The sequence below is a fragment of the Rhinatrema bivittatum genome, chromosome 1, assembly GCF_901001135.1.
Source record: "Rhinatrema bivittatum chromosome 1, aRhiBiv1.1, whole genome shotgun sequence".
In the NCBI taxonomy this organism is placed as follows: Eukaryota; Metazoa; Chordata; class Amphibia; order Gymnophiona; family Rhinatrematidae; genus Rhinatrema; species Rhinatrema bivittatum.
In genome coordinates, this window is record NC_042615.1 from 784,236,926 (window position 1) to 784,245,199 (window position 8,274).

Genomic DNA, 8,274 nt, shown 5'->3' on the forward strand with positions numbered 1-8,274 from the left:
GAAACTAAACACTAGCAAAATACCTCCCCTTGGTCAGACAGACCCTCACCAAATAAGAATAAAAAGACCATAATATATAAATAAAAAAGTGCTGACAAATTTGAAATGGAAACCTTACGAACTAGACACATACAGAATGCAATAAAACAATACCCTTCCCCATAAAACAAAATCAAGAAATAAAAATCATGAACCATAGCAGTAAGAAGAATATTTCAAAACAGATGATGAAAGAACACATCTAAAAATTAAGAAGAATAACATAGTTCAATTTTTAATAACATAAGACAGCATCCATTGTATACAACCTTCTTCACAATGTAAGAAGTCCATGGATAAGATCAGTCCTGCACCTGTACGATCTGTCACGTGACCTGAGACCACCTAAGCAAGCCAGACTATCTATGACTCGCAAGAGGGCGATTTTAATAGCTGGCCCTATAGCCCTGGAATTCCAGGCCCCTTGCAATTAGAGCCATCTCCAATATTAAAGATTTCAAAATAGCATTAAAAACTTGTTTTTATTTAGACAGGTTTTTCAGGATCTAGACCCTACAGCTCATCCCCACAATTTTAGACAGTCAGCTTTATTTGAGCAGTATTTGAGTTTGTCAGTTCAGTATGATTGAGTTGTTTTTTTATTATGTATGTGTAACTAGAGGTTAAAATACAGAAATAAGGAGGTAAAGATTTTTTGTTTTTACTGACCTGAGACCTGGGCTCTAAGAAAGCATTGCTGGGATGTGGCATGTTTTTCTCCCCAGTTCTTTCATAGAGCGTGGTACTGTATCAGAAGCAGAGGGTGTGCAGGCAGCTGTAAGATGCAATAAAGTTGCAGGAGAATTGACATGTGAGTCATCAATCTGGAAGGGAGGTACTTCCTGATTTTACAGAGGTCAGAAGAACTTTTAAAAGTTTATAAATATGGATCTGAGCAACGAAAAAGATTTAAAAAAGGCAGGTTCTAGGTGGGGGAAAGCCTGCCTGGGCTTCCACTTTGCAATGAAAACCTCAATTGAATTTTGCCAAAATTGATTCTGGGGGGAGTGGGGTCCCAGATTGTGACAAACTAAGCATTGGGGCCAACTTGGAGAGGCTTCTCCTGGCAGTCAAAAATACCCCAGGTAGAACAGGTACCCACAGCTACCCCAGAGTGCCTAAGGTGGATCTGAAGATCCATATTCACCAGGGCAGAGATGCCTAACTAAATACATCCTGTGCTTTTGCAGGGGTTTTCTAAGGTTTCAGAGGCTATGCTCTGGGGATGAGCAGATATGGAGAAAGAGGACTCTCTACATATTTTGTTTTAATGAAAGTTTGAATGGGATTTTTAAAATATATTATGGTGTTATAGGAAGTAGGTTTTACGGCAAAGAGGGACTGAAACACTTGAAAATGCTGTGAATCACTTCAAAATCCTTTTCAAATTATTTGGAAGAGAAAATTTGGATTCCCAAACACATTTTCTCAGTGAAAGAGAAAAAAAAAAATCAAACACCATTTTGTCACTGGAATCCTGAGGAAGGTGTCTGTCTATGCAAATGAGATGGTAACACTATTTTGTGAGCCAGTGTTGGAGGGAAAATTATGTGAAGGGGCTAGTGGACTGATACATATAAGTTTCTCACTGATAAAGAAATTCAGATTCCATCTCAGCCTCAAATTTTCTTTTCTACAACTTCATACAAAGATAGAATGTTGTCCATAGGTCAAAAGTATATTGAAACTGGTCTTAAATGCCTCTTAGAACTATTTTTTGCTGAAGTCAGCACAGGAGCACTGATCTTCTTGGGTGTCAGTTGAGATTTCAATTAGTCCTGGTTTGATTAAGTGAGAGAGCAGAAGGCACCTGGCCAGTTCTCTTCAGAGACTGCTCTGAAATCCCAGAAATACACAACAGTGGAGCACAGAGAGGAAGGCACACATCTCCAGTACGGTTGCTTGAAGTATGTGTGACTGTGCTAGTGTGATATTTGTTTTAACAACAAGGTAAGGTTCAGGGTAGGCAGTTTAACCGTTAATATTAAATTAACCTGGCTGTATTGTGGTTAATTTTCATCAGCCATTGATAGCACTGTAAGAGTTGACTGGAAATTTGGCAAATGTAATGTGGATAATGTGAGTGATTTTCCAATCACTATACCTACATATGGCTGTATATGCCACTGTCATGGCTTGCTTTGAAGAAATATATACTAATAAGTGATCTTGGCTTTCTCTAACTCGGAGAGGCTACAGCTCTCATAATATAGGAGAACTCACATATCCTCTAAAAAGTGTGTTCTCTCCAATTGACTTGATCTAGGAGAATCAGAGTCTGACTCAGGAGAAGGTCTAGTTTACTGTAGTGGGGTGCTGCAGTGAGAGGCAGACTGGATATATGACATTGGAGGCTTGCTTATAGCAAAATTGATAACAGAACCCACTGAGAAAGTTAAGAGAAAAGAGAAACCATTTTGTTATTTATTTTGAGTGGAAACAGTCTGACACTGGGGGGGGGGGGGGGGGTCATCACTGTGCACCAGGTTGAGAATATAGGCAGAGTACACTGAAGTACAGATAATAGTGCTTTAATACTTATAACATCCCCAATATGGAAATATTTGGTGGCATCTTCTGAGATTGTGTATGTAAACATACAGCCACTGGTTGTGACTACCTATTGATGAGCACCTGAACCTTTACTCAGTGCACTGTGTTAATAGTGTGAGAGGAGAGTGAAAGTGTGAAAATAATCCTCACCATACACGAGCGAGCATCTGAATTTAACTCCTCTGTGCTAGCTAGAATAAGGATATTTAATTATCTTTTGTTTTCCACAATCAGCTAGCCCAGTTCCTGTTAGTTGCCATGAATACTAGGAAAACTCCTCGTACACTCCGGAAGATAAGCGCGGTTAGTATTGTGGAGGAACACGCTATTTTGTTATTTAACGAGTATAGATAGGTTTCTGACTGCTCCGGAGACCACGTACCCAAGACAACACGAGGATCACAGCCGTGGAGTGACATCCGGGACCCTCTGGCACTCGAGCCGTGCCCATGAGCAGCGTTTGCAGCAAGTCACGCCCCCTATCAGCAGCAGAGGGTACGAAGATCCATCCTAAATAAAATCAGCTAAATGTATACCTGCCATAAAGTCTAGCTAGACTGAAACCTTTTTTTTTTTCACATCATAAAGAGAGAGAGAGTACCCAATCACTGCAGCTGCTGTCCTAGGTAATTGTGCTAGAGACAAGCAGTGCAAAAGCTTCAAAATTTACAGGGACTGGAGAGTTCGCTGGAAAGAGATAGAGAAAGAAAATAAGTTAAATAAACATACAGAGTCAAACAAAGCAGAAAAGAAACAACACAAAACACTTATCTGCTTACCTGCAATTAGAGTGTTGATTTTGTCCTGCTGCACCTGCAAGACAGAATTGGGACACAAAGATTCAGTTTCTTCATAGCAGCATTAATGACTAAATCCTTGATATAGAAAGTATAGCAGTTAATACTCAGACCATACCTATCTGATTGTTTTAAGGTGCTCTTCATTTAAAAAATTTGTTGACCAGGAACTGAAAGAAAACCAAGTTGTGTTAACTGTGGAAAACCTACAGCACATTTATAATATTTTCTTTACTTGTTTCTCACTGTTTAAACTTGTGATAATAAATCTGAGTCAATGCTCAGAATTGGCAAAAATGTGTACATTCAAGTTTCTTTTCTGCTCGGGTTCTGCCTTCTCTCTCTTCCCCTGGGAGACTCGTTGGGTGGGATCCAGACCCCTGTTCCTAATACCCGGAGACCTTTTCTATCCTTTCCCCCTCGGGGCAATTAAAATTGGTGACTCCTCTGATTTCACCTGAAACTCCATTGCTGTGCCACCGCGGCGGGAGGGGTCACCACGAATACACCCCGCAGAGGTGGGGGGTTAGATTCGTTCTTTCGTAACCTGCCCTAAACTTTGGAGGATGCGGGGAAGACATTTTTTAAAATAAATAAATAAATAAGGATTCAAAGCAACAATAAAATATTTTAAAACAGCAGACAAATCAAATAACAATCCAATCATTGAAACTAATAATGATAAAAAATGTCCTCCTCACCATACCTGGGTACTTTTGATTTCCAGTCACCCTGATATTGTCCTGGAGGGGAGGTGGGGATGGGGCAGGGGAGGAGCGAACACACAAATGTTCTTCTTGCTTTCTCATACACACACCCACCCACTCACCCCCCCCCCCCCTCACACATACATACACATACATACGTTCACACTCATGCATCCTTCTTCCCTCTTCTCACTCCCCTCTTCCACTATCTGACTCCCCTTTCCCTGTTTCCTTCCCTCTCACTCACCTTTCAGTATTTCACTCCCTTCCCTTCTTACTAACCTCCATTTCCTCTAACTCATTCCCTTTCCCTCCTCTCTCATACCCCCTTCCCTTTCAGTCATTCACCTCCACTCACCTCCCTTCCCTCCCCTCTCACTCCCTTCCTTTCCTTCTCGGTCACTCATGCCCCTTCCCTCCCCTCTCAGTCATCCATCCTCCCACTCAATCCCTTTCCCTCTCAGTCCCTCACTCCCACTCACCCTCTTCCCTTCCCTCCCCTCATTGTCACCCCTTCCCTTTCCTCTCAATCACTCCCCCTCCCATCCACTCGCTCCTTCCCTTACCCTCCCCACCACTCACCCTCTTGCCTTCCCTCTCAGTCCTTCCCTCTGTCTCTCCTCATTATCATCTCCTTTCTCTTTCTGTCCCTCACTCATACCCCTTCCCTTCCTTCTCAATAACAATCTGTCATTGACTTGCCCTCCGCCTACCCCAAGTCATTGTTGTCATCCTTTACTTCTTCCTGCCGGTCAGGTACAGGAAGCCTTTCAGCAGGTCATCAGTGGGCCCTGCCATCCAGTGCCACAGCATGGGGGCCTCTTCTCGCTGTCAGGGATGGGAACCCTGATAGCGCATCATCAGACGGTGCCGCAGTGTGGGGTGTCTTCTCCCTGGAGGGTGATGGGAATCCTGTCAATGCATCACCAGACAGTACCACCACATGGGGGCCTCTTCTCGCTGGCAGGGGGTGGAAACCCCTCTTTCACATTTTCAGTTGGCAATGCGGCACAGATCTTCCTGCTGATGAGGTAGCTGACAAGTGGGTATTTGGGGGGGTATTTTCTTCTGCTTCCAATATTATGCCACCTGAGCAGCTGCCTCAACCTGACCTCAAGTTCTACAATATCCTGAATGAAGAGAAGCTCCTCAATAAAAAGGTGCAGAGGAAATGAAGGACACTTCCTCTTACCACTCACCATAGAAAAATGTTTAACTTCTGGTGACAATCACAACAAACGCCCAATTCCAATGTATTCCAGAAACCCTCACAAGTGAGACACACAAAAACAAAAATAGCTTATACTGGTCCAATTTTTACACTTATATTATAACCACATGTGCAATGAATCACATATATTGTTTGTAGGACCCACACTCAGTGAGTTTGTCTGACAATCAAACTCATAATAAAGGTTATCTGTCCGTTTAATTTATTAAATTGTAGACTAATTTTTGATTATATTTAGTTATTTTTTGAAAATTTTTTGTTTTGTTTTCTATCTCAAAATTTGCATAAAGCTGGCAAACTGAAGCTGATGCACCGTAATATTTATTCCAACGCGGGTATATCATTGCAAAAAACTCAATGGAGCAAAAAATATCTGTGATACTCTAGAGACAGTCCCATGTTCTTCACAATACTCATCTGTACTGTTTTTTCCAACAGTACAGATGAGTATTGATCCACATATTTGTTTGACAATCTTTAATATGTTTTACAATGGTAAATCTCGTTTGTGGAGAACATGGGACTGTCTCTAGAGTATCACAGATATTTTTTGCTCCATTGAGTTTTTTGCAATGATATACCCGCGTTGGGATAAATATTACGGTGCGTTAGCTTCAGTTTGCCAGCTTTATGCAAATTTTGAGATAGGAAACAAAACAAAAAAAATTTCAAAAAATAACTAAATATAATCAAAAATTAGTCTACAATTTAATAAATTAAACGGACAGATAACCTTTATTACGAGTTTGATTGTCAGACAAACTCATTGAGTGTGGGTCCTACAAACAATATATGTGTTTCATTGCACATGTGGTTATAATATAAGTGTAAAAATTGGACCAGTATAACCTATTTTTGTTTTTGTGTGTCTAACTTCTGGTGACACCACACTGTAACAGTAACACATTAGCTCACCTCAGTAACATTGTGCAATAATTCAAAACCCTGCAAAAAATATATTCAGAACCTATGGCAATCATGCCATATCACGCTAACTGCCAGACTCAAATGGTAATATCCCTACCCATGAAAATATTACACCAGGCCCTAAAACACCAATACACCTCCTATTGGGAAAGCAGAACAAGCCAGACTACTATACATCCTTACACAGAAACTACATGCTGGCAAAATACCTCACCTTGGTTACAAATGCAGAACACAGATGGACATTCACCAAATACAGAATAAAGGAGACCATAAAATATACATAGAAACATGCAGACAAAAACCAAACTGGAAACTGCAACAAGGCAGACTCTGTATGTAGTGCAACAATGGGAAAAAAATAGAAACATCATCATTCCTCATTAAACATCAGATACAATCAAGAAATATAAAATGTCAACCATACCTATAAAAAGAATAAATATTTCAAAACATGTTAAAAAATTTACCAAACACTAATAAAATATTTCAAAACAGTAAAAACATCAAATAACATCCAATAATTAAAACAAATATAGAAAATCCCCAGCTCTCCATACCTGGGAACTATAGATTTCCAGTCAATCTGAGATTGTCATGGATTGGAGAAAGGTACTCATACTTTATCCTCCCTCTCACATACACACACATGTTCATTTTCTCACACACTCACAGGCACTCTCTTTTTCACTCACTCTCTTACGCACAGACTGTTTTACACTCTCTCAATCTCTCTCTCTCTCTCACACACACACACACAGGCAGTCTCTTATTCTGTCACTCCCTCACACACACACAGGCTCTTTCACTTACAGACACTCTCACATACACAGGCTCTCTCACACATTCACAGGCACTCTTTCACACAAACAGGATCTGTCACACACTCACAGGCTGGCCTTCCCTCTCTTCTTCAGCTGGTTGCAGGGGAAACACGGGTGTTCTGCAGGATCTCTTAGGCTGCCGGCTGCAGGGGAAACCTCAGCGGCCCGCAGGGCCACTTCTGCTCCACCAACACCGAAGAAGTGGAGGCTTGGGGTACTGAGGAAGAGACTTGAGGCATGGGCCTCATGTGCCCAGTGCTAACGATGCCCCTGCACCTGTGGCAGAACAGTTCAACATCGCTGAGTTTTGGTCGACTTTGTTGAAATCCTAGTGTAAAATTACATTTGAATATTGGCAACGTGCCTGTCTCCTACTAAAAGTTATAAATCCATATACTAAATCAGAGATAACGTTGTCTTTTCCATGTACCACTGTTGATGTGTGCATTTATGATATATGCCAGGAAGAAGGTGTGAGGACCTCTAGAGGGATGTTGCATTGCCTCTCGGTTGGTGAGAGTGAAAAGCAGCAGAAGCTGATCTCCAGAGTGCCTCCTCTGGGTGGGAGAGGAGTGAGGAGTGGCACGTAAGATCTCTGAGACAGGAGAGAGCTGTAAACGCTTGCCTCAGGAGAGAGAATGACTCTTTTGTTTCGGGGCTCAGGAAGTGGTGCCTTATCTGTGAGTGTGGCAGGATAAGTGAATTCTGTCTGTGGAAGATCACCAGGGCATGGAATCCGTGGCATGCTTCCCATTCAAATCTGAGAATCCTGATAGTCCAACAATTGTGCTTGTCTATGATCTAGGCCCTGACCCAGGAGTGTCGCATGGCTATCTCGGCAAACATCTTACTGGATTGACATCTTGGATTTAAAGAAGGTAGAAGCTGTTTGGTGCCAGTAGAAGAACTCTGTGCTTTTGTCTTGAATCTGCGCAGCCCTCTAGGGCTGAGACTGTTAATAGCTCTAATTATGATCACTTTTAATCACCCACATTTAAGTATATAGTGCTTCTGATCTCACTGTCCTGAGATGAGCTTGAGGGTTCTTATCCATAAGGGGGAGCAGGGAAAGAGTGAATGAGGGGAGGGAAAGGGATAGAAGGGCGTATGGTTGGGGGAGGGAGAGAGGAGAGAGAGTGAGTGAGGAGATGATACAGTGCGGCTTGCTTCCTTCCTCCCCCGAGAGGACAAAGAAC